Source organism: Bos indicus x Bos taurus, chromosome 9, assembly GCF_003369695.1.
Source record: "Bos indicus x Bos taurus breed Angus x Brahman F1 hybrid chromosome 9, Bos_hybrid_MaternalHap_v2.0, whole genome shotgun sequence".
Taxonomy (NCBI): domain Eukaryota; kingdom Metazoa; phylum Chordata; class Mammalia; order Artiodactyla; family Bovidae; genus Bos; species Bos indicus x Bos taurus.
This window is the reverse complement of record NC_040084.1, coordinates 41,424,758-41,451,677: the sequence shown is the minus strand read 5'-3', so window position 1 is coordinate 41,451,677 and position 26,920 is coordinate 41,424,758. Positions and strand designations below refer to the sequence as shown.

The window sequence follows — 26,920 nt, the reverse complement described above, 5'->3', positions numbered from 1 at the left end:
AATCCATCCAGGATGATGTCAGCAAGCGGAGCTGAAAGGGTTAGGAGCAAGGCTAAAGGAGAGGAGGAATCTTGTCAGGCTGCATTATTTACAGAGACCCGCGCTGAGGCTAAGCAGAGAGCAACACACCCACTACCTGTGCCCTGAGCCAAACTCCTCACGCCTCCAAGCTGCTTCCTCTCAGCCTCGAGAAAGGAGGAATGGCTGCAGAAAATAATTTGACACTAAATGAGACGGGGAGAGCTTAATTCTTACATGATTTTTTTTTCAACTGGAAGAGCAGCTTTCTACTTAGATAAAAACGCACAAACCGGCTCTGGTTTGCACATTGCTGGGGTTTTACCGGAAAGCTGGTCCGACTCACACCCGCTGATAAGAGAAAAGCGTTTGTTCCCGCCTCTGGAAGTCTGTGGTCCCAATAACCCAGCGTGAGACTTGCAAAAATGGTTCTCAGCTTAGACGCCGTTTTGCAGCACGAGCAAAATGTTCAGGCTCAGGAAATGATGCTAAAGGCATTTTGAAAAATGTAAGATGGGCCTGACACAGCGCTGGCACAGGATACATGACGGAAGCGGCGTGGTGAGTGGTGATAACGGCCCCTGGGGCCTGGCAGGGAGCTGGTTTCACACTCCAGTTCCAACACGCCCTCTCCCTGCCCCCCACCGGCAACCCCCCTGCAGGAGGAGCCTCATCAGACTTCAGGGTGAGAACGGAAATCTGGCCAAGCCCCTGGGGAACTCGGGCAGAGGGTCAGGCCACAAGGAAGGAGGTGAGGCTCGTGAGAGCACCTCTTGTCAGCCAGGACTTGACAATCTACCTGTGTACACATCATGCAGCTAAAAATTGTGTCCGTTTTGGTTGTTCTAAGCCCTGCTCACTCCTGCTTTTCCAAAGCACCTCCTGTAGACAAGAGGCTTGCAGCATTTTCCCTTTGGGTCTCCCAGGGAGAGGCCATGCCATGCCACTTACACAGGTGCTCAGTAAGGATTAGATGGAGAAGACACACTGATTACTGCTAATAAGTGGGTAAGTTAATAATGGCGAGATGCCTGTTTCCGGGCAAATCCACCCAGTGCTATGGGACCTGCAGCTGATCTGCTTAAAAGGGTGGCTTTTCTTCCAGATGGCCGTGCCCTTTGTGTCAGGGAAGGGTTTTCCTTCCAAGTCTGGTGCTCCAGAGTTGCAATGCAGATTAGGGAATCCGTTTTAACTTGCCACTCTTGAAAAATAAACATTCTGGGCACAAGAAAGGGAGCTTTTCAACCCCGACAGGATTCTGCATGTTTGAGTACTTGTGGCAAGACCCTCTCTAAGATAATGAGCAAGTGCTCCCAGCACTTGAGCGTTATTCCAGGCTTCCACCCCAGCATTGTTCCGACGGCTCTTTTCTTCAAGATGAACTGTCCTTCGTTAGTAACTGTAGAGCGAGGAGGGGAAACCTTGATGATGATATGAATTCTGAGCAATTATATTTGGTTTGTGTTTCTCTTGCAAAACTCTTCCTTTAAGGCATAAGCAGGGATGTATTAATATCTCTTTGCCATTTTGTTTCCCTAATGTTGTTACTGCTGCTATAATTTTAACAAGTACGAGAAGGCAAACTATATGAAGACCTCTTTACCCAACAAATTCTGCATGAATTCTGAAGAGGTCAGTGAATTTAAATGACAGAGGAGAATCAGCATAGGTAATGAAATGATGGAGATGAAAGAGAGTATAATTCCATGATATTGTAAAATCCACAGACATTATCTCATCTCCTCCAAGCACGCCCAGGCACAAAGAGATAAAAATCTTCATCTCTAGATAGACACGATTCCTGCTTCGAGGTACTCAAAATCTAGTGAAGGAAGCAGATGTGTATACAAGTAACTGTAAGACAAGGCACATATGTGGCAAAAGTGTAAATAAAATGCAATGAGAAAGCTGAAGAAGCAATGATTCATTCCAGGGGTGAGGCCTCTGAGTGGACCTGAGGAATGAGGAGGATTTCAGCATGCAGAATGGGGGATACTGCATGTGAAACTCTGCAACCTTCAAAAAAGAAAACTGAGTCTATATGAAGAAATAGCACAAACTGTCCAATATAGACTACATAAAAAGAGGTCACTCAGCAATGTACTTAGAATTAGGGTTTAAATATATATATATACATAATATATATGTATATATGTGCTTAGTAGTTGAACATTTAAGCTCTAAGGGAAGACTGGATTAAAATCTAAGCTTAGTACTTTCAGTGGATTGTGTTATTGTTAAAAATATTTTCTGAGCCTTCCCGGGGGAAGGTTATTCTTTTCTGTTCATTGATACCAGGCTGGTCCTGTGACCTGCTTTGGCCAATGAAATGAGAGCAAAATCGAGGTGTGTGTCTTCTGAGTAGATGCTTTAAGAGCCGTCATTGGCTTCATCTGTGTTCTCTTTTCTCTGTATTCCAGTGATCAGCTAAGTACCACATAGAGGTGCTCCTTTGGCTTCAGCCTGGGTCCTGGGATGAAGACAGCAGGGAGCCGAGCCAACTGTGGTTGACATGGCTCATTAGCATAAGCAAGAAACAAACCTTGGTTAGTGTCAGACACTGAGCTATCAAACATGCTGTTACTATAGCCATCACTCAGTCTGGGTTGACTATAGACATCTGACAACCAATGGGATCTTGTTTAACTTCTTTAAATCTCAGTTTCCTTATCTATGAAATGGGAATAATAATAGCACCTACCTCAGACAGATGATTATGAGTTTAAAAAGAGTTAACTTTAAATCACATTGCATGATATTCAGTTTATGATATGAAGTTACTGTTGCTGCTGCTGCTGCTAAGTCGCTTCAGTCGTGTCTGACTCTGTGCGACCCCAGAGATGGCAGCCCACCAGGCTCCCCTGTCCCTGGGGTTCTCCAGGCAAGAACACTGGAGTGGGTTGCCATTTCCTTCTCCAATGCATGAAAGTGAAAAGTGAAAGTGAAGTCGCTCAGTAGTGTCCGACTCTAGCGACCCCATGGACTGCAGCCTACCAGGCTCCTCCTCCCATGGGATTTTCTAGGCAAAAGTACTGGAGTGGGGTGCCATTGCCTTCTCCGGAAGTTACTGTTAGTTATCTTTAAATACATATAGAAAAATGTCTGGAGGAATATACACCAAACTGTTAAACAACAGTTCTCTCTCAAATGTGAGATTCAAGATGACTTTTATTTTTTTATTTCACTTATTTATTTAATCAAGTTATTTATAATGAGCATACATTATTTTAGTAATCATAAAAACTAGATATTTCTACTTTGGAAAAATGAGCCATAGCACCCTGTACATTTTTTCATCACAGTGATAACTACACCAAACTTGGCCTCTTGAAGGAAAGGACTATGTGCACTGCCCTGTGTGACTGGGGCATGGCCTCCCGGATGCCCCAAGATAAGTGCTCAACACACATTTACACAAGTGTAATTTATCACTGTTCCTTATCTGAATAGCTGGACGGATGGTAGCTAATGACCTATTACTTCTGAGATGAGAAACACAAAAGAAGTATAAGCTCAGAATATGTGCATTCTGAATTTCTCATAGATGTATTAATTGGACACTGGGAATATGCATTTGAAGATCAGAGATGGGGATAAAAAAACTCCTCTAAATAGAGGTGATTAGTCGAATATGTAGGTGTAGAATGAGAACATGGGCTTTTGGGTTCATCCTGATCCCCACTTGTCCCTGCAAGACCAAGTCCAAATATTTCTGCCAACAGCACTCATTCCACAATTATTTATTGAGCACCTACCACACTAATGGATGGTACGGAGTGAGTAAGAAATGTTCAAATGTCTCTGCCCTGGAGTAGTTTATGTTTTATGGTGAAAGGTAGATAGTACTAATGGTGAAAAACATAAGTAAAATAGAGTATCCTATAGTATTAAAGAGGAAAAACATGGAACGGGAAAGGGAACACTGGGTGTTGCCATTTTCAACAGGGTAAGTCAAGCTAAGCCTTGGTGAGGACATAATATTGGGCATAAGACCTTAAGGAGGTGCCTGGGAACTCTGACTCCTGGAAGCGTGATCCAGGTAGAGGGAACAGAGAGGGCAGAGGCCTCGAGGTGGGAACACGCTTGTGTGTAGAGGAATAGCAAGGAGGTCAATGCGGCAGGATGAGTAAGGGGGCCAGTGGCAGATGAGTTCAGGGAGATGACGAGAGGTAGACAGGAGGTACTGGCAGATCACATGAGGCCTCATCAGCAGACTTTTGGAGGAACTCTGACCTTTATTCTAAGTGACATGGGAAGCTCCTGAAGTTTGATTAGAGGAGTAAGTAACACTATCTGACTTGTGTTTTAAATTAACCGGTCTTGTTCCTGTATTGATAATGGACAGATAAAGGAGAAAGGAGACGCTGGAAGAACGTTAAGGATGTTATGGCAGTAATAGGTGTTGGGCTTTTGGGCTAGAGTGGTGGCAGTGGAGGAGACGAGAAGAGGTTGGATCCTGGATGTATTTTGCAAGTGTAGTCAACATAATATACTTGTGGATTTGATGTGGCATGTGAGAGAACACGACAGAGGATGAGATGGTTGGATGGCATCACTGACTCGATGAACATCTGGGAGACAGTGAAGGACAGGGAAGCCTCGCATGCTGCAGTCCATGGGGTCACAAAGAGTCAGACACGACTGAGTGACTTAACTAACTAACTGAGAGAGAGAGAGAAGCAAGGATAGCACCATGGTTTGGGGCATAAGCAAGGGGATGGAGCTGCTGAGAGAGGAAGACTTCAAGAGAGTGGTTTTGGGTAGGAATTTAGGAGCTCAGTTTTAGACATGCTAATCTTGAGATGCCTTTAGATACCCAAGTGCTTAGATATCCAGTAGGTGGTTGGCTATGAGATACTGGAGTTCAGGGAAGTGACCCAGGACGAATACATACATGGGTGAGTTCTCAGCAGATCAGTTGCACTTTGATTGTGAGAATGGATGAGATCACATAGGAGAAAGTGCAGGGAGAAAAGGGGGCTGGAGCCTGAGCCCTGGAGCCCCTCACACTTTACAGCAGGGGAGAAGAAGACTGACCAGCAAAGGAGCATGAATGAGTGGTTGGCAAGGGAGGAGGCAAAGCAGGAGTGAGCTGTGTCCCAGAGTGTTTCCAGGGAGAGGAGCTACTACAACAGGGCTAAGGGCATTGAGGAATAAGACCCATCCATTGGATTTGGCCGGGTCAAGTCACAGGTGACCAGACAAGAATGTGGTGGTGGGAGGGGGGTGGGGCGGGGGTTGACTGAAGGAGGTTCAAAAGAGAGGAATCAGAGTGTAAACAACTGATGGAGAGAATTTAGCTGCAAAGGAGAGTAGAAGGCATGGAGCTGGAGAGAAAGATGAGTCCAGAAAAGTATTTTCTTTCTTTTCTCTTTTTTAAGGTGGGAGAAATGGCAGTGGTTCGTATCCCCCAGCACCCAGCCCATCACACTCATTCGATAAGCATTTGTTGAACTGAAATGAGCAGATCTAAGGAAAAGACATGGACAAATATGAGTCATCCCTGAATGCTGTCAAATAAGTGAAATGAGAAGAAATTCCAATGCTTCTTATAAGAGAGTGAATGTTAGCACTTGGAGACTGTGGTCATGGGAATTCCTTTACCATCTTCCTGTACTTAAGACACTGCTTTTTAACACAGGGTCAAGATCTACGTTTAAGTAGAAACTTTGGGTTGATATTTTTTAGTGCCCACAAATATAGAGAAGAAAATAGCAGTGACCCGTATTTCCATTATGCAGAATTAATTACTATTAACAATGTGGGCATATTTGTTTCCAGCCTTTTCATTCAGTACTCAGTTTTTAAAACCTACACTGTGGAATTATGTGAAAAAAAATATGATGTATGTCACTGTGTGTGTGCACCATATGAACTCACACACACATACTTGCTCAAACAGTTGTGGCTTTTTGCTTGCTCTTTCCCAGAGTTTCCAAATTGGAAGGTGCTGTGTTACAAACTGCTCTGGCAATAATGGAATCACGAAGCAGTGATGTCACATGTATGGATACAGAATGCATTGGCCAAATAATACATTTTTAAGCATAAAAACTGTAAGTAACCTGTGCACACGGGAAAAAATTCTAACGTGACCCTTCTGGTCTACAGTCCTCCAGTTTTTCTCTCCAGACACAACTAGCATTGCCAGTTCCTTGTGAATGCTTCCAGAAATCGTATTTGCATATGCAAATGTATATTTTCTATTTTCTTACACAGATGGTAGCATATTGTGTATATGGTTTAGTACTTAGGCACAGGGTTTTGAAAATTTTGGAAGAGCTTCTTGATAATAAGTCTTCTTTCTTTTTTTAATTTCAGTTTTGTTGAGGTATAGTTGACATACAAAAATAGTAAGCTTTCTGCATGTGCAAATTAGCAATCATGCTCTTCCCTCTTGCCTGGTCTCAGACAATTAACTTGGGAGGGGGGTCAAAAAATGTTCTACACTAGCTAGACAAGTCCCTTCAGATCATATGACTCCACGTCAGTACCACACGGTTCTCATTCTCTCTGGTTGAACTTACTTCAAAGCTCACAAGAAAACCCTTTATATTTTTGGTAACTAAACCAAAGTCCTGTAGAATACAACAAAACCAAACAGAGGGAAATTGGGTCTCAGCTTGAAATACAGCTGGGCAAGCCCACATTTAGTTGCTGGAATAACAACCAACCGGGAGAGTCCAACTAAATTTAGCTTGGACCCTCAAACACTGTTCAGCTCCAAGGTCAACATCCCCCATTCCCCACACGGAGAACTCTACCCATCTCTGAAACTGGTAGAGGAGAAGAAACAACCCTGCTCGTCCAAAATGCTGACTTTGCAAAGATGACCTAGTCACACTGGTATGATTTAATTGGCTGTAAAATGTTTGATTTATAGCCAATCAATAGGCAAACAGTGTGATTTGTTGCTGGGGGAGTACAGAGCACAGGGACCAGGGTGACGCCGAACAGTGGGAAGGTTAATTAACACTGTGAAGTTCATTTAAAATTTTCTTTAGGAAGGCGAGAAGAGCAAACTAGAACTATAAATGCGTCTCATGCTGCAGGCTGGCCTGAAGGAGAACAGAAGGTGAGCAGGTCAGTTCCACTAGTCCTTCCTATGTGGCCTCCTCACATGCCCTCCCTGGACCCCAGGGGAGGACTGCCAAGGACAGAGAGCCCCACGCTGGGGCTCAGTCTGGGCCTTACGATGAGGTCAGCCTCAGTTTCCTGGTTTGTTCAAGTGGCAACGTTGGCATAGATGAACCCCCTCAGGCCTGGAATTCTTGGTGATTTGGGCCTCCTACAACTACCTGCCTAGCAGCCCAGCCAGAGCTCTCTACACCCTCTACCCTCACGCTCTGGAAACCCAAGTAGAGAGGGACACACTGGGCCCTGGTGCCTCAAGATGTGTTAAACATATAACTTGATAAGACGGGAGCATTAGGACCCTGAGAGAGCCCTGCATCCACCCCGATCCTGAAGACGGCAGGGCTCTGGCGCCCCGGAAGGCCTGACAGCCCACACAGAATCCCAGGTGGGCACCAGATCTCCTCTAGGAGAAACTCGTGATGTACTTTATGGAGAATAAATGAGACGAGGTTGCCAAGTGTAGCCTAGGCATGACTGCAGTGAGGAGCAGGACTTCTGATGGGCTCACAGAGCTCACGAGTGCAACTTAATATCTGTCGTGGTCCTGGTGAGGCCCCTACCCACTGGACGGTGGTGAAGAGAAGCCAGATTGAGTCTAATCAGTTTAGACTTTGATGCAATGATTACTACACTCTCTTTAGGGCGACGTGTCTCCATGTTGCTCAATCTGTCAAGCTCCCACCCCTATCCCTGTTCTCTGCTCCTCTCTTAGAAGGACGGGTGGCAGCAGAGTTCTTTTAAGATCTCATGACAGTTGGGAGTGAGACGGGCCCCTGGCCTCGTGCTGGTTCATGTGTGTGTACACTCTCTGTGATCCCTAAGCTGTGGTCAGGCTGGTTTGGTGTTTTACTGGTCTCAGTTCCCTATGAATTCCTGCTGTGTTCTTTCTCAGCCTATTTGTAGACCCGTGGCCCCTCCCTGTGGATGTGATGACTCTCCATCATCACAGACCCCCCTGAATCCCTGCCACTCTCTCCCCAGGGCCCTGGCCAAGCTACCACCCACAGCAGCAAGTTGGGGGCCACACTGGGGCCCTGGCAGCTCTCCTGGCTTGGAGTGGGGGGCAAAAAGGTGTTTCAGAAGCAAGCTTGACCCTCTCTCTGCCTGTGCCTTTAGCGTCTTGGAGGTGGAGTACAGGGGTAGACCCCCCACCCCCCACCCCCTAGACAGCATGCTGCTTCTTCAGGCCCTGGCACAAATGGGGGCGGTCCCCATGGTGTGAACCGTGATTCCATAGTCTCACAGGCCCGCCTCAGCCTCCGCTTTGTACTTAGTGGTGGTGTGGCTTGGGGCAGGGCCTTGACCGCTGCCTAACCAGGAGGAGGATACCCGCCTCAGAGGATGTGCTGACAGTCGATGAGATTTTCTGTAAAGCAAACAACTCTTTTCTGAGGGAGGATCCTAGTGTGTAGAGGACAAAAGTGTCCTTCGCTAATGAAGCAGAAGTGGTAGGATTCCTCCCTGAGAATTCTCACCCAGACCCTGGCCCTTCCCCATGCAGTGCTGGATCCAGGCCTGTGCCCGGTTTCTGCTTTTTCTGAGTCTGTTTATCAATGTTTCAGTGACTGAAATACCACTCTCTGATTTGACCAACAAGTCATTTTTAAAAATAGCAATTTTGGGAACTTCCCTGATGGTCTAATTGTTAGGACTCGGTGCTTTTACTGTTGTGGCCTGGGTTCAGTTCCTGGTCAGGAGGCACAGTGGGGCCAGGAAAAAAAGGGGAATATCTAAAAAAGCTGAATTCCTAGGAACAGAGAGTTTATGTTAGTTGCTCAGCCATGTCTGACTCTTTGTGACTGCGTGGACTGCCAGGGTCTTCTGTCCATGGGATTCTTCTTCTCCAGGGGATTTTCCCAACCCAGGGATTGAACTTGGGTCTCCTGTATTGCAGGCAGATTCTTTACTGGCTGACCCACCAGGGAAGCCCAGATATTATGTTACCTCAGTTATCAAATTTCCTGGAGATGAAGTCAATCTATACATTTATTGGTTGACATTACAATAAAGGGGGTCGTTTCCTCTCTGGGCTAGGGGGCAGCTTGTGGAGGCAGGGCTGAATGCACCCAGAAATTTCATGTCATCTGCAAACAGGGAACTGGTTACGGTGCCTCTCTCAGGAAAATGACGAAGAAATTTGAAATCAACCTGCAGGCCAAGTGCATTTGCTTCTTCTTTGGCAAAACCAAAGTGAAGAGATGAGCTGGGGGGCCCTGGGGCTGTGGTACCTGGACCAGCACAGTCACGTATGCTGTAACTGTGCAATCTGCCATCAGATGACTGAAGAGGATGAAGGGCCTACTGGAAACGTTGATACCTGCAATAAGTGGGTGAATTTACGTAACCAAGAAGAGAAAGTTTGTGTGACCCGGCACTTCTCCCCTAGGCCAAACCCGGGCACAGCATATGCTGTCTTGGGCCCACTGAGGGTAACAGGGTGACTCCCCAAAGTCAAGATGCCTTCCAGGTCCATCTTCTATCACAGAGTCTCCACTTAACAAGCTTTTTTTTTTCTCTCTCTCTCTCTCCTTCTCCATAGCTCACCTCTGGTCAATGTCCAGTTCCCTGTAACAGCTTTTGGCTATAGTGAAGGTTAAGGTAATCAGTCTTTTCACAGAAAGTGCTACCCTGCCAATCTTTCATTTCAAGACTTCTGTCATTAACTGGAATGAAAAGCTGTCTCTCTCTTTAACAGGATTTCAGGTCTCTGTAGATAGGGGAGGAGATGTCCATTCATTCTCAGGACAATGGTCCTGGGTTAGTAGGTGCTCCTGGAATTGTCCCAGGCCTGGTGGTGATAGGGTGGCCTTTAGGGAACCCTGGATAGTGAGCCAGAACCTGAGAGTCCTCTGCTTCCTCCAGCTTGGGAGGTCCAGCAGGATGGGGCCTGGCCCTGAGAGTCAGTGAGACGGGGAACCTGGGCCTCTTTGCCAGCCTCTCGTGTTCATTCCCTCCCTAAAGACAGCCCCACCTCCTTCCCATCTTTCCCCATCTGTCCATGTCTTGTCTACTTTAACCCCAAGACTCCTGCTGCTGCTACATCGCTTCAGTCGTGTCCGACTTTGTGTGACCCCATAGACGGCAGCCCATCAGGCTCCTCTGTCCCTGGGATTCTCCAGGCAAGAACACTGGAGTGGGTTGCCATGTCCTTCTCCGACCCGAGACTCCTAGACACATACATTCTCATATAAGTGACAGCATTTTCAGTCATATTTAATGATTTCTTGCTACTAACCTTCCTGGCCTTATTTCGTATACCTTACCTCCTCTTCTCCCCCGATTTCATTTTTCCCTCTACTAATAAAATGTCTGCCAAGGAAATGCCATTGGAACCATCCTTTTTGTTAATAGAGGTATTATTTTCTAGAAAGGCCACAAGGTATTTTGGGGACATAAAATGCCACATCAATAATATGACTAGAGCAGAAGGGTTGACTTGAGAATAAGAACCCCAAAGAGAAATTAGAAACATATTGTTTCCCTAGCTTCAGGGGCTGGAGCAGTGAAGGAAGCAGTTTAATTAGAGGGCCATTCCTGATGGGGAATTCGGTCATGTCAGGAAAGTTGCAAGTTAGGGGGGAAATTTGGTAAAGTCAAAGGAAGCTTACTGTGTAACAATACTATTACAGTGTCTGCACTATTCTCGGAGGTGAACCCAGGTAGCTGAAATGAGAGCAGACAGGTTAAAATGTCAGGATGTTGAGCTACGGGGAACTGCCCTCCCATACGTGTCGTCTGACTTCTGGTTACTTCTCTCCATGATTCAAGTTATGAAGGTAATTTGTTGAATCCAAACAAGGCCATGGTAGGTCAAGAACAGGCTGGCTTGGTATCAGTTTGCTGGAGTGTGAGTTGGGACTTGTGCTTTTCATTCTACTTCTTTTTTTAAAAAAGTTTTATGTTTTTGTCCTAAGCCACCACAAAATCTAATCTGGAGGTATGTGGTATCTAAATAAAATGAGATTAAAATGTCCTTGCTCTCATATTCTCCAGCTGTAAATTCTTTCGTACCCACATCCCATCCCCCTTACTGCAAAACTGAGGACAAAAGCCTTGAGCCTGAGTTCCAGGATCCATATGGTGGGTCTCAGTGGGCCTCACTGGTTCTTCTCACTGTTCCCCACAACCCCCTCCCATCTTCCATGAAGCCAGCACCCATCTTGCTTGCCAAAGCAGACCATCTCCTACATTCACAATGCATGTTCTTCATCATGGCACCGCTCTCATTTTGTCCAGCAATATATGGATTTACTTATCTTTCTATTCCCCCACACATAACTATCTCCCAGCCCCCATGTCATAGGGTCTCAGAGGGCAAGAACTGGGGTTATTTATCTCTGCAATTCCTTGGTTCAGTCACCAAGTCATGTTGGACCCTTTGTGACCCCATGGACTGTAGCCCACTTGGCTCCTCTGTCCTTGGGATTTCCTAGGCAAGAACACTGGAGTGGGTCACTATTTCCTTCACCAGAGGCAATCCCCTGGGTGCTGTGAATAGTATCTTGAAAGTAGTTAAGATGATAGATATATGTTGGTTAGTGGTGGGCCAGAAATATTTTATTAAGGACATTAAGAAGATACTTGTGCCTAAAAACCAATCTTGGGAGTTATCTGTGCTAATTGTTTGAGCCAGAGACAGTAGGAATTCCACAGCCTACCATGTAAGCCCACTTTTAAACTGAATCACTTTCAGAACAAAGCTTTCATTGTTTTAAACTGAAGGACAATGCTTCTGCAAATTTTAAAATTTTTCTCTAATTTCAACTTCCATTAAGTTAGAGAAAACCTAGTTGACCCTTCATAAGCTTGGAGAGAGATATTAAGTAAGATTTTTTTTTTTTTTTCCAGAAAGGCTAGTAAGCAATTGGGTCTCAACAGGAAGGAATCAAAAAGAAGAAAAAGACTTGGCTTTGAGATGGGCACATACAAAAACTGTTTTCCTACTTAAAAGCAAGACTCATGCCTTGCTCAATAACTCATTTGACAAAGGACAACAAACAGCTCTAACTCTTCTTGCCAAATAATGATGTGCACTCTGGCTATTAAAAGACAATCTAAAGAGGCCTTATTTATTTATTTCCCCCACCTTACTCCCCAAAGGAATTGAGTCAACTTTATACAAATGCACAATATATCAAACTAAGAACAAACAGAGAGAGGACAAAAGGAAAATAAAAGTGGAATAGTAAGATAGACAAGGATAAAGTTAGGATGCAGAAATACATGTCAGAAATTCTTGAACTTTTGAGTTTGAACTGAGTTTCCTGGGGACACAGGCAAAGAAGAGAACACAATGGACAGGTTTCACAGTGTATTTAAAATCAAGGCCTGCTTCCTCAGTGTCTGCATACTGGATACTGCACCCCACCTCTCTATGGCTTTCTTTGGGGTTAGTCATTCTGGTGTCCACCGTCGTATGCCACATGGGTTTGAAACCACAGGATAGGGAGGAGCCCTCAGTTTAGCCTGTGGATCAACTGTCTGTAAGCACAATGCCCATTCATTTCAAGAGTCCACCCAGTGAGGATGAGAAAGATAAATCAGACGGAGATGAACTCATTCTCTACGCTGGCATCGCATGCAGGGTTTTCAGTGGTGATCAGACTTATGAGGGTTGTCTCCAAAAAGACCCCAGAAAAGTTCAAAGAGGCAAAAGAGTCTTTAACATCTTCTTGACAATTAACATCTTTCCTCTTTCTGCCCTCCAGAAGCCATGATATTCTCTGCTGCCTAAAGGCCCTGCTTTCCCCAGAGTCCCCTGCCAAGTGCCCTGGCTTCACAACTGCCTCTCTTTCTTTTCCAAAGGGAAAAAAGAAAGATGACACACTTCTCTCTCAGATAGCCATTAGGAGGAAAGTCACGCAAGTAAAATAATTAATACATTGATGTGCATGACGGATATATACACCACCCAGGAATAGGTTGTATTTTTTTAAGAGTGACTTTTTAACCCACTTAAAACTCTAATTAACTGACGAGAGGGTGATTGATTAACAGATTGTGCGTGCAAAGCAGAGCTAGAGCTTTTGAAACAATGACACCTTCTTTATATGTCTTGCATGCCTTTAGTGACCATTTCATCATCCATCAAAAGCAAAGGATTTAGCAACTTGAGCGCCAACTTCTAAAAACTGACTACTGTTGCCCTAATGATACGTGAAACATGTTGGAGTCACTTAAGCAGTTACCTCACTATGCTTGTCTTAATCGATAAAGGGGAATAACAATAGAAGTTACTTCAGGGAATTTGGACATGAACGTAATAGGAGCACTTTTTCTTCCCTCTTTTCCTATTAGTCACCCTCCCTCCCTCATCCCTTCATCAAATGTAAACCAGAAAAACAACTGGTTTCATGCTTGAAATTGTATGTCCTCAAAAGCAATCTTCTTCCCACCCTGCCTGAAGTTGCTTTGTTTCTGGACAGTATACAGTGTCTGCTCATTACCACTCTACTGTCCCACTTCCACGCACATCTCTCTGATTGTTATTGTCCCATAATTGAGGCTATAAGCCTGGTGGTTGGCTAGTTATGCCAAGGGACTACCTGTGGAGGACTCACTGCTAACACTCAAGAGGTAGATGGGCATGACCCACCTGCCCTGGACTGCTTTGTCCTACATCAGTTGTCAGTCAGGGCAGAACTGTCAACAGCAATCATCAAGGGACAACACCTTGTGGATGGAGATACATGTGCGTGGGGGCGAGGGGTGTATGTGTATGTGTGTGTGCTAAGTCACTTCAGTAATGTTCCACTCTTTGCAACCCTATGGACTGAAGCCTGCCAGGCTTCTCTGTCTATGGGATTTTCCAGGCAAGAATACTGGAGTGGGTTGCTATGCCCTCCTCCAGGGGATCTTCCCAACCCAGGATGGAATCTGTATCTCTTACATCTCCTGCTTTGGCAGGTGGGTTTTTTACAACTAGCACCACCTGGGAAGCCCATTATGTGTATAGATATGTATGTGTGTGTGTGTGTGTGTGTGTGTATTCATTCTGTGCCATTTTTGGTATTGAGGCCCACACTGTGCTTTACTTTTCAATATGTATAGCTAGGTTCGTTATGAACATCTGGGTTAATTTTTAGTTTCTCAAGAAATAATTTCCAGTATTTTTAATATATTTTAAAATAATAGCTAATAGTAACAGAGTATTTTGGTTGGGCAAACCTTCCCAAATTTGGGGAAATTTTTAATAAAAATGACTATTAGAAAACACCAAAGAATAACCAAAAACTGAGAGAAACTAGACAACAATCTACCCGGATGAGATTTGCTTTTGCAGCAGCTTTTTGCTTTTGATAACTTCCCAACCTCTGGACAGCTTAGAGGCAGCAAAAATCCACAGTCTTGCTGGGTTAAAGAGTCAGATGCAGAGTTTGGTATAGGATGCTATCATATATCCATCAGAATGGCTAAAATTTAAAAGATTTATAAAGCTAAATGTTAATGAGAATATAGAGTAACTGGAATTCTCATATGTTGCTGTATGTAGTCGGATATATCAGTTCAGTTTAGTTCAGTTCAGTCGCTCAGTCATGTCCGACTCTTTGCGACCCCATGAACTGCAGCACGCCAGGCCTCCCTGTCCATCACCAACTCCCAGAGTTCACTCAGACTCACGTCCATCGAGTCAGTGATGCCATCCAGCCATCTCATCCTCTGTCGTCCCCTTCTCCTCCTGCCCCCCAATCCCTCCCAGCATCAGAGTCTTTTCCAATGAGTCAACTCTTCCCTTGAGGTAGCCAAGTACTGGAGTTTCAGTTTTAGCATCATTCCTTCCAAAGAACACCCAGGACTGATCTCCTTCAGAATGGACTGGTTGGGTCTCCTTGCAGTCCAAGGGACTCTCAAGAGTCTTCTCCAACACCAGAGTTCAAAAGCATCAATTCTTTGGCACTCAGCTTTCTTCACAGTCCAACTCTCGCATCCATACATGACCACAGGAAAAACCATAGCCTTGACTAGACGGACCTTTGTTGGCAAAATAATGTCTCTGCTTTTGAATATGTTATCTGGTTGGTCATAACTTTTCTTCCAAGGAGTAAGTGTCTTTTAATTTCATGGCTGTGGTCACCATCTGTAGTGATTTTGGAGCCCAGGAAAATAAAGTCTGACACTGTTTCCACTGTTTTCCCATCTATTTCCCATGAAGTGATGGGATCAGATGCCATGATCTTCGTTTTCTGAATGTTGAGCTTTAAGCCAACTTTTTCACTCTCCACTTTCACTTTCATCAAGAGGCTGTTTAGTTCCTCTTCACTTTCTGCCATAAGGGTGGTGTCATCTACATATCTGAGGTTATTGATTTTTCTCCCGGCAATCTTGATTCCAGCTTGTGCTTCTTCCAGCCCAGTGTTGCTCATGATGTACTCTGCATATAAGTTAAATAAGCAGGGTGACAATATACAGCCTTGATGTACTCCTTTTCCTATTTGGAACCAGTCTGTTGTTCCGTGTCCAGTTCTAACTGTTGCTTCCTGACCTGCATACAGATTTCTCAAGGGGCAGGTCAGGTGGTCTGGTATTCCCATCTCTTGAAGAATTTTCCACAGTTTATTGTGATCCACACAGTCAAAGGCTTTGGCACAGTCAATAAAACAGAAGTAGATGTTTTTCTGGAGCTCTCTTGCTTTTTCCATGATCCAGCGGATGTTGGTAATTTGATCTCTGGTTCCTCTGCCTTTTCTAAAACCAGCTTGAACATCTGGAAGTTGATATATGTAGGACTTTAAAATGGTACAACCATTTTGGAAAACGGCTTGACAGTATCATACCACTAATATCGAGTTATACTTGGACTTAGCGATTTCATTCCTAGGTATTTATCTAAGAGAAATGAAAACACACACACAAACAAAACAGTTGTTCGAGACTGTTCATAGCAGCTTTTTTTTTTTTTTTTTTTTTACAATAGCTGAAAGCTGGCTTCCCAGGTGGTGCTAGTGGTAAAGAACCTGCTTGCCAATGTAGAAGATGCAAGAGATGTGGGTTCGATCCCTGGGTTGGGAAGATCCCCTGGAGTAGGAAATGACAACCCACTCCAGTATTCTTGCCTGGAGAATCCCATGGCCAGAGGAGCCTGGGGGGCTACTGTCTGCAGGGGCAAAGGATTGGACACAACTGAAGTGAAGCAAGCAAGCAGAAGATGGAGGCAACTCACTGTCCATCACCCAGATAGTAAGATACCATCTAACAGTGGTTCTTCCACTGTAAGAGCCAGTGTTCTCACAATGGGATACCATACAGCAATAAACAAGAAGGAATTACTCAGCAAAATGGATGAGTCTCACAAATAGTATGCTGAATAATAGAAGGCAGATCCAAAGGAGTATCGTTTCATTTATGTGAAGCTCTAGAGCAGGCAAAAATAATCACAAGTTAAAAAATAAAAACAGTGGCTTGTCTCTGAATGGGGGATGAGTAACAGGAGATACAAGGAACTTTCTGGGGAGATGAAAATATTCCATATTGTGATAGGGATGTAGATTATGTGTGAGTATTCATTTGCCACAATTGTACAGTGAAAAATTGTATATTTTAGTGTGTAGAAATTACCTAAAAGAATGAATGATAATAATTTTAATTAAGTATGTATGTGGGCAGTGGAAAAACAGATGAAACAAAGATGGCAGAATATTAACAGCTGTTTAATATTAAATGGTACCAAGCTGGAGGTTGGGTACATGGGAGCTCATTTTCTGTTCACTTTGTATATGTTGGAAATTTTACAAAATAGAAGTTTAAAAATTTAATAGTATACAATTCCTTTTGACTACAGCAAGACCCACTGAACATTATCTAGTATTTTTAACTAGCTGGAGGTTAAAATGAGAAGTTAAGTGGCTTTGCTCATGAATGTGTTTCTCTTTATTTCTTGGATCATTTTCATTTGTTTCAGAGTTCAAAAATAGAACAGAGGTCATCACGGAGTGCGGTCTCAGTATTAAACTTTATTACTAACATTTCCTCAGAGAGCAGACGAAAGAAGGCTAATTTTATCAGAAAATTAACAACTGCTCATGTTAGCAAGTTGTATAAGAATATATTTGATAAACTCCAGCATTAAATTGGCTGATTTTTAAAAAATTCTGCTAAATTATACACTTAAAATGGTTAGGATACTATGTGCTTATACCACAATTAAAAAATTTTTATGTAAGCAAAAATGTTCCACATGAAGAGATAAAATGGTTTTCTTTTTCCTCCACATCCTCAGTATTTATTTCTCTTGCCCTTGGATGTCACATGGTACTCATTACAGTTCCGGGAAGTGAAATACTTTTTAAAATATTTCAAATAATTATCCTCAAGTTCCCAACAAGCAAAGATCCAGGATACCAATATTCCCTGAAATTTATAAACAGAAATGCTTCATGAACCAGTTCTTCATGTGTAAACTTCGTGATGAGTTTAATTTTAGCAGCTTGTTTATATCAACCTTTTTATTTCATAATTTAAACTCCCAATTTGGGGGTGGAGGGCCAGAAGAAGAAGAAATAGGATTGTTTTCATGTATAAAGAACATCTCAGTATAAATTCACTGAAGCAATCCTTAGAGGAAAAGATGGCATTGTAGAACTGACTTTTCATAACGTTTTAATTTGGAAGTTCTTCAAGAGTATAAGCTTTCACACTGGAATGTCTCTGGCTGGGCAACTTGGGTAGTTTTGAAATCTCTGTTTCCCGGGAACTCTGTGGTTTCTGAAACAGAACAGATATTCCTCCAGGGCAGTTTAGGGCAACGAGGCAGCGGGAAGGACTCAGCAGTCCTGGCCAGATAATACAGCTGGAGGGAGAGTTTTCTGGAATGAATGAATGCCTACTGTTTTCCATCATTGAGGCATTTGGTTGGAGAGGTCAGGTCTAGAGAGAAAGAATCTGATTGCCTGAGGAGAGGCCATGAGCCTGCCGCTGGCTGTTGGGGGTGGAGGATGGAAGTGGGGGTGGTGACAGGAAGTTTCTACCAGGAAGAACCTTCAGGAACTCCTTCAGCCTTTTCTGTGGCAGGACAGGGTGTCTCCAATTACTGAACATACTGGAGGAAATGAAATTCACAAGAAGCAAGAGGGTTTTGTTGCAGTGAGGGGACAGATGGGTCCACTTCTGAGAAGGGGAAGCTGCTCAGAAGGAACTTTTCTAACATGGCCATATGTTCCCTGTCCACTTCATCTACGCTATACATCCTCAGGCTCCTCCAATCCAAGAAGATGGCCATGTCTTATGATCCTGATCATTCTCAGTAATCTTTGCAGCGGTGGACAGAGTGGGTCGCTCAGGATACTTTGGGCTGCACGGAGAGCCTCACCTGGCTCACACAATACAGGAAAGGTTATTTCACACAGCAAGTCATCCTGAGATAGGATGGCTTGGTCGAGTCAGAGGCTAAGCAAGGACCCAGATGAATTCCACCTTTCTGCTATCTCATTTTAAGTGTGCCAGTCACGGTACAGTGGCCGCAGTTCCAGTGTTCAGATCCCCGCAGAAAAAGGGCTTATTGTGTCCTTGTGTCTCTCTTTAAGAGCTAAGAAACCGTTCTCGGAAGGCCCTCAGCAGATGCCTTTTTGTGCTTCATTGGTCAGAATTGGGTCATGTGCCTTTCTGGGCCAGTTACCATGAAGGAAAATGGCATCGCCACAACTGGCTTAATCAAGATATGAGGCCAGCCTTCCCTAAACCTTGTGGCCACAAAGAGTAAAATCGACAACTGAACAAAGTTGGGTGAAATTTTGTGGACATTTGTCACATTGGTGGCTCCTTATATTTGAGAAATTCCACACATTATGAGTCCCAGATGGAAATAGAACTCTCCTTCCCAATTGGCAGGAAAGCTTGGGTACAGGTATGTTACCTGGACTCCACCAACTAGATACACCTGCACAAGACTTGAATTTAGAACTGAGCAAAGGCAGGAATTAGGGGCCAGGCAGTTTCTTTTTTTCCAGTGAAGATGGGGGAAACTTTTAGGTAGACAGTGCAGTTTTTAGAAACAGCTGAGTGGTAACATCTCGTGCATCACATCCATGTTATAGTGGGCAGTGGCCACAGATCTCCATTGGAGCAGTTTGGTAGTATAATTTGGGTATTGTTTCAGGTTATATAGTCTTCAAGCCTGGTTTTCCAGCCCTCCTAGGGGTTCTGTGAGCTCCCTGAGTCCATAAATAAACTCCTTTTTAGCTTAAACTAGCTTGAGATGGTGCTGTTGTTCATTACCAGGAACTCTGCAAGGAAGAAATAAAGAATGGCTGTTGGGTGCACAAAACCATGTCTACTACAGTAGGGCATCAGTAGGTAATTGGGGGACTTCTTTGATGGTCCAGTGGTTAAGACTGCACTCCAAATGCAGGAGACTCTGGTTTGATCCTTGGTTAGGGAACTAGATCCAGTATGCTGCAACTAAGACTCAGAGCAGTCAAATAAATAAATACTTTTCAAAAAGTAGGTAGTCAGCACTGCAAATTACCAGGGGGCTGGATGTTGTGGGGCTACACCCCCTTACAGAAAATACCATGTGAACAACACCCCAGGAGTTGTGCCTTGCTGCCAGACCTGGCTTCCTTTCTCGGTTGTCCTCCTTGGGATAGTTTCAGGATTACTACCTTTCCTCTGGAAATCTGTTCTTACCGCCTTTCTCTTTAAGCAGTTTCAAATGGCTTCATACTCTGAGAATTCCCGCCGCCCTTCCTTGGGCCTAATGGGTGGGTGTAACTTAATACTGTGTGGAAGAAATCACAGACCAATCTAGCCAAGTCAAGTCAAGCATAAATAAAAAGGTTAAGAAAAAAGAGATGCATGACACAGTCATATGCATGACTGTATCTCCTTTTACAAATAACCAAAAGGTAAGGAACTTTGCTTGCAATTTATTTAACATATTTATTAAGCCAACAAATAAATTTATGGTAACATTAAGGAAACTTTCAACAGCAGAAGAAAAAAACTACATTTACAATTCTGCCCCTCTCCCTGCCTCAACAGAGCTACTTGTGCCTCTTAACACTGTCTCATTTGCATATACCTGTGCCTTTCATTCAGATCAGATCAGATCAGTTGCTCAGTCGTGTCTGACTCTTTGCGACCCCATGAATCGCAGCACACCAGGCCTCCCTGTCCATCACCAACTCCCGGAGTTCACCCAGACTCATGTCCATCAAGTCAGTGATGCCATCCAGCCATCTCATCCTCTGTCGTCCCCTTCTCCTCCTGCCCCCAATTCCTCCCAGCATCAGAGTCTTTTCCAATGAGTCAACTCTTCACATGAAGTGGCCAAAGTACTGGAGTTTCAGCTTTAGCATCATTCCTTCCAAAGAAATCCCAGGGCTGATCTCCTTCAGAATGGACTGGTTGGGTCTCCTTGCAGTCCAAGGGACTCCCAAGAGTCTTCTCCAACACCAGAGTTCAAAAGCATCAATTCTTTGGCACTCAGCCTTCTTCACAGTCCAACTCTCACAACCATACATGACTACAGGAAAAACCATAGCCTTGACTAGACGAACCTTTGTTGGCAAAATAATGTCTCTGCTTTTGAATATGTTAACTAGGTTGGTCATAATTTTCCTTCCAAGGAGTAAGCGTCTTTTAATTTCATGGCTGTGGTCACCATATGTAGTGATTTTGGAGCCCAGGAAAATAAAGTCTGACACTGTTTCCACTGTTTCCCCATCTATTTGCCATGAAGTGATGGGACCGGATGCCATGATCTTCGTTTTCTGAATGCTGAGCTTTAAGCCAACTTTTTCACTCTCCACTTTCACTTTCATCAAGAGGCTTTTTAGTTCCTCTTCACTTTCTGCCATAAGGGTGGTGTCATCTGAATATCTGAGGTTATTGATATTTCTCCCAGCAATCTTGATTCCAGCTTGTGTTCTTCTAGTCCAGTGTTTCTCATGATGTACTCTGCATATAAGTTAAATTATCAGGGTGACAATATACAGCTTTGATGAACTCCTTTTCCTATTCGGAACCAGTCTGTTGTTCCATGTCCAGTTCTAACTGTTGCTTCCTGACCTGCATACAAATTTCTCAAGAGGCAGATCAGGTGGTCTGGTATTCCCATCTCTTTCAGAATTTTCCACAGTTTATTGTGATCCACACAGTCAAAGACTTTGACATAGTCAATAAAGCAGAAATAGATGTTTTTCTGGAACTCTCTTGCTTTTTCCATGATCCAGCGGATGTTGGCAATTTGATCTCTGGTTCCTCTGCCTTTTCTAAAACCAGCTTGAACAACAGGAAGTTCACGGTTCACATATTGCTGAAGCCTGGCTTAGAGAATTTTGAGCATTACTTTACTAGTATGTGAGATGAGTGCAATTGTGCAGTAGTTTGAGCATTCTTTGGCATTGCCTTTCTTTGGGATTGGAATGAAAACTGACCTTTTCCAGTCCTGTGGCCACTGCTGAGTTTTCCAAATTTGCTGGCATATTGAGTGCAGCACTTTCACAGCATCATCTTTCAGGATTTGGAATAGTTCAACTGGAATTCCACCACCTCCACTAGCTTTGTTCGTAGTGAGCTGTCTAAGGCCCACTTGACTTCACATTCCAGGATATCTGGCTCTAGGTCAGTGATCATACCATCGTGATTATCTGGGTCGTGAAGATCTTTTTTGTACAGTTCTTCTGTGTATTCTTGCCATCTCTTCTTAATATCTTCTGCTTCTGTTAGGTCCATACCATTTCTGTCCTTTATTGAGCCCATCTTTGCATGAAATGTTCCTTTGGTATCTCTAATTTTCTTGAAGAGATCCCTATCTTTCCCATTCTGTTGTTTTCCTCTATTTCTTTGCATTGATCGCTGAAGAAGGCTTTCTTATCTCTTAATGCTATTCTTTGGAACTCTGCATTCAGATGTTTATATCTTTCCTTTTCTCCTTTGCTTTTCGCTTCTCTTCTTTTCACAGCTATTTGTAAGGCCTCCCCAGACAGCCATTTTGCTTTTTTGCATTTCTTTTCCATGGGGATGGTCTTGATCCCTGTCTCCTGTACAATGTCACGAACCTCATTCCATAGCTCATCAGGTACTCTTATCTATCAGATCTAGGCCCTTAAATCTATTTCTCACTTCCACTGTATAATCATAAGGGATTTGATTTAGGTCATACCTGAATGGTCTAGTGGTTTTCCCTACTTTCTTCAATTTAAGTCTGAGTTTGGCAATAAGCAGTTCATGGTCTGAGCCACAGTCAGCTCCCCGTCTTGTTTTTGTTGACTGTATAGAGCTTCTCCATCTTTGGCTGCAAAGAATATAATCAATCTGATTTCATTGTTGACCATCTGGTGATGTCCATGTATAGAGTCTTCTCTTGTGTTGTTGGAAGAGGGTGTGTGTTATGACCAGTGCATTTTCTTGGAAAAACTCTATTAGTCTTTGCCCTGCTTCATTCTGAATTCCAAGGCCAAATTTGCCTGTTACTCCAGGTGTTTCTTGACTTCCTACTTTTGCATTCCAGTCCCCTATAATGAAAACGACATCTTTTTTGGGTGTTAGTTCTAAAAGGTCTTATAGGTCTTCATAGAACCATTCAACTTCAGCTTCTTCAGCGTTACTGGTTGGGGCATAGACTTGGATTACTGTGATATTGAATGGTTTGCCTTGGAAACGAACAGAGATCATTCTGTCCTTTTTGAGATTGCATCCAAGTACTGCATTTTGGACTCTTTTGTTGACCATGATGGCTACTCCATTTCTTCTGAGGGATTCCTGCCCGCAGTAGTAGATATAATGGTCATCTGAGTTAAATTCACCCATTCCAGTCCATTTCAGTTTGCTGATTCCTAGAATGTCGACATTCACTCTTGCCATCTCCTGTTTGACCCCTTCCAGTTTGCCTTGATTCATGGACCTGACCTTCCAGGTTCCTATGCAATATTGCTCTTTACAGCATTGGACCTTGCTTCCATCACCAGTCACATCCACAACTGAGTATTGTTTTTGCTTTGGCTTCATCCCTTCATTCTTTCTGGAGTTATTTCTCCACTGATTTCCAGTAGCATATTAGGCACCTACTGACCTGGGGAGTTTCTCTTTCAGTATCCTATCATTTTGCCTTTTCATACTGTTCATGGGGTTCTCAAGGCAAGAATACTGAAATGGTTTGCCATTCCCTTCTCCAGTGGACCACATTCTGTCAGATCTCTCCACCATGACCCGCCTGTCTTGGGTTGCCCCGTGGGCATGGCTTAGTTTCATTGAGTTAGACAAGGCTGTGGTCCTAGTGTGATTAGATTGACTAGTTTTCTGTGAGTATGGTTTCAGTGTGTTTGCCTTCTGATGCCCTCTGCCTTTCATGAGGTGGGTGCTTTAGTCGCTAAGTCATGTCCGACTCTTGTGATCCCATGGACTGTAGCCTGTTAGGCTCCTCTGTCCATGGGATTCTCCAGGCGAGAATAGTGGAGTGGGTTGCCATTTCCTTCTCCAGAGGATCTTCCTGACCTAGAAATTGAACCCGGGTCTCCTGCATTGCAAGCAGATTCTTTACCAACTAAGCAATGAGGGAATCCCCCTATTGAGTGGGTACCTCACGTTTTACCTAATCATCAACCATCTTCACTAGATATTTAGGAGGCTTCCAAGCTTACAAACGTTCTTATAATAAGTTTGCATTAAGCAGGTGTAAAACATTGTTCTTCCGATGAATGATGCCAATCACTGAATCAGATAAAGATTTTGAATGGCTTTGCCTGGCACTGCTGATTTGCATTGCCATCAGCAGTGTACATGTGAGCCATTTTTGCTCCAACACTGCCAGCAGCGAGTATGTTTAAAATATCTTATTAATTTAAAGAAGCAAAATGCAACCTTATTGCTTTTATTTTGTATATTTTAATTATTATTTAGGTTTTCCTGTGACTCTGATTGTGAAGACTCCCTTGTTCTGCATTATCATAGAATGTTCCAAGACAGAGTCAGCACCAGGCTCCTGGGTTGTAAATGTAATAACGGTGTTCACATTATCAAGAATGTTTCAGAAAGTGCCATGTGGTTTTTTTCAGGAGCTGGTTTTAGGCAGAATTAATCCTTTTAGAGGGTTATTATATTGGATTGTCCTAGTTATGTCAAAGGATAGCCTGGGGGAGGGGATTTCTTCATTTGTTTGAACATTGCTGAACATTTAATTTCAAATTTTCTGCTTAGTGCATAATGAAAAATGTTCACTGAATTTGTGGCAGTAAATGTAAACTGCATTTTTGACATTTGAAAAATTTGAAATAGATTAACATTACAGAATTACATTGGTTCTCTGTAACATCCCTTCCCCAAAATAGAACTGCTATTTTTTAGATAAATTATACCTCTTTTTCTCTTATTTTCTCTGCTGCAAACATAAGCAGTCACTTAAAAAAAAATTAGCCATTAAAAGAAATTTACATTTTGGCAAACATGGCTTCATTTTGAATGCTAGTATAGAATTTCTCACAGAGAGCTGGGGTCCTGAAAAACAGAATGTTCTTTTTTGAACTGCACTTTGGAAAGGGAGATTAATTGTAACTCTTGCTTTTCCAGTCCATGCCATCTTGGGGGAGGATAAACAAAAAGTAACAAAAATAGTTTTTGGCTCCAAGTGTCCATCAATGGAAATGCTAAAACCCATGTGCTCTAAGCTCTTCTCTTCCTCCAGGAGATGACCCTCTGGACAACCTGCATCATGGTAGCCATTTAAGGTGCTCCCACTTTGTGCCCCCTGGTGGCTTCAGGCTGAAACTGCGGCCTCCACATTGTTTAACCTTTTGCCCCAAAGCCACCAGCCCTTCCTTGCTGCCCGCACCTTCATGTCCCCCTTCGGTGTCAGCTGAAGCCATTCCCACTGAGAAGGAAAGGAATTTGTTTCTTTAATGCATTATGGCAACCACCGTGCACTCTCTGGTAAGCTTGTACCCTCAGAATCTTACAGCCCGTTGTCCTGATCTCTCTTCAGTTTCCCTGGGCCCTGGATCAAAGGACATTTACGTGACACAATGTATTATTGCCTCACAAAAGTCTCTCAGCCCTCTTCAACAGCTGGGACAACTTGGAGAGTCACAACCAAAAGAATGAAGTTTCGCCATTACCTACACCATTCAAGAATTGACTCATAGTGGACAAAAGACTTTACAACGTAAGATATAAATTAGAAAACCCTTAGAAGAAAAGAGGAGAAAAATCTTCATGCCCTTGGATTTGGCAATGGGTTCTTGGATATGACACCAAAAGCTTAAGCAAAAGAAAACTAGTTTTGACTAGGAGTATGGGCAGCCACCCTGTGCAGTTCAGTAGCTCAATCATGTCCAACTAATTGCGACCACATGGACTGCAGTATGGCAGGCTTCCCTGTCCGTCACCATCTCCCAGAGCTTGCTCAAATTCATGTCCATCAAGTCGGTGATGCCATCCAACCATCTCATCCTCTGTTGTCACCTTCTCCTTCCGCCTTCAATCTTTCCCAGCATCAGGGTCTTTTCCAGTGAGTTAGTTCTTTGCATCAGGTGGCCAAAGTATTGGAGTTTCAGCTTCAACATCAGTCCTTCCAATGAATATTCAGGACTGATTTCCTTTAGGATGGACTGGTTGGACCTCCTTGCAGTCCAAGGGACTCTCAAGAGTCTTCTCCAACACCATAGTTCAAAAGCATCAATTCTTCGGCGCTCAGTTTTCTTCACAGTCCAACTCTCACATCCATACATGACCACTGGAAAAACCATAGCCTTGGCTAGACAGACCTTGGTTGGCCAAGTAATGTCTCTGCTTTTTAATATGCTGTCTAGGTTGGTCATAGCATTTCTTCCAAGTAGCAAGAATCATTTAATTTCATGGCTGCAGTCACCATCTGCAATGATTTTGGAGCCCAGAAAAATAAAGTCTGTCACTGTTTCCATTGTTTCCTTATCTATTTGCCATAAAGTGATGAGACTGGAGGCCATGATCTTAGTTTTCAGAATGTTCAGTTTTAAGCCAACTTTTTCACTCTCCTCTTTCACTTTCACCAGGAGGCTCTTTAGTTCTTCTTCACTTTCTGCCATAAGGGTGGTGTCATCTGCATACCTGAAATTATTGATATTTCTCCCACCAACCTTGATTCCAGTTTGTACTTAATCCAGCCCAGCATTTCACGTGATGTACTCTGCATGTAAGTTAAATAAACAGGGTGACAATATACACCCTTGATGTACTCCTTTCCCTATTTGGAATCAGTCTGTTGTTCCATGTCCAGTTCTAACTGTTGCTTCCTGACCTGCATACAGGTTTCTCAAGAGGCAGGTCAGATGGTCTGGTATTCCCATCTCTTTCAGAATTTTCCACAGTTTGTTGTGATCCACACAGTCAAAGACTTTGGAATAGTCAATAAAGCAGAAATAGAGGTTTTTCTGGAACTCTCTTGCTTTTTCCATGATCCAGCAGATGTTGGCAATTTGGTCTCTGGTTCCTCTGCCTTTTCTAAATCCAGCTTGAACATCTGGAAGTTCATGGTTCACATACTGTTGAAGCCTGGCTTGGAGAATTTTGAGTATTACTTTGCTAGCATGTGAGATGAATGCAATTGTGTGGTAGTTTGAACATTCTTTGGCATTGTCTTTCTTTGGGATTGGAATGAAAACTGGCATATCGAGTGAAGCACTTTCACAGCATCGTCTTTTAGGATCCGAAATAGCTCAACTGGGATTCTATCACCTCCACTAGCTTTGTTCATAGTGATGCTTTATAAGGCCCACTTGACTTCACATTCCAGGATGTCTGGCTCTAGGTGAGTGACCACATCATCATAGTTATCTGGGTCATGAAGATCTTTTTT

General features: G+C 43.5%; 1 long non-coding RNA gene across 2 annotated transcripts; it reads left to right on the top strand.

The window, feature by feature from the left end:
* Positions 1-25,466, top strand: LOC113898274. Of its 2 annotated transcripts, none has more exons than XR_003512598.1 (3): positions 1-1,026; positions 5,949-6,074; positions 25,070-25,466. It is a non-coding gene; the product is annotated as an uncharacterized LOC113898274 (long non-coding RNA). The 2 variants fall into 2 exon arrangements; XR_003512597.1 differs by lacking the exon at positions 25,070-25,466 and adding an exon at positions 7,023-8,976.
* The last annotated feature ends 1,454 nt before the right edge of the window (positions 25,467-26,920 follow it).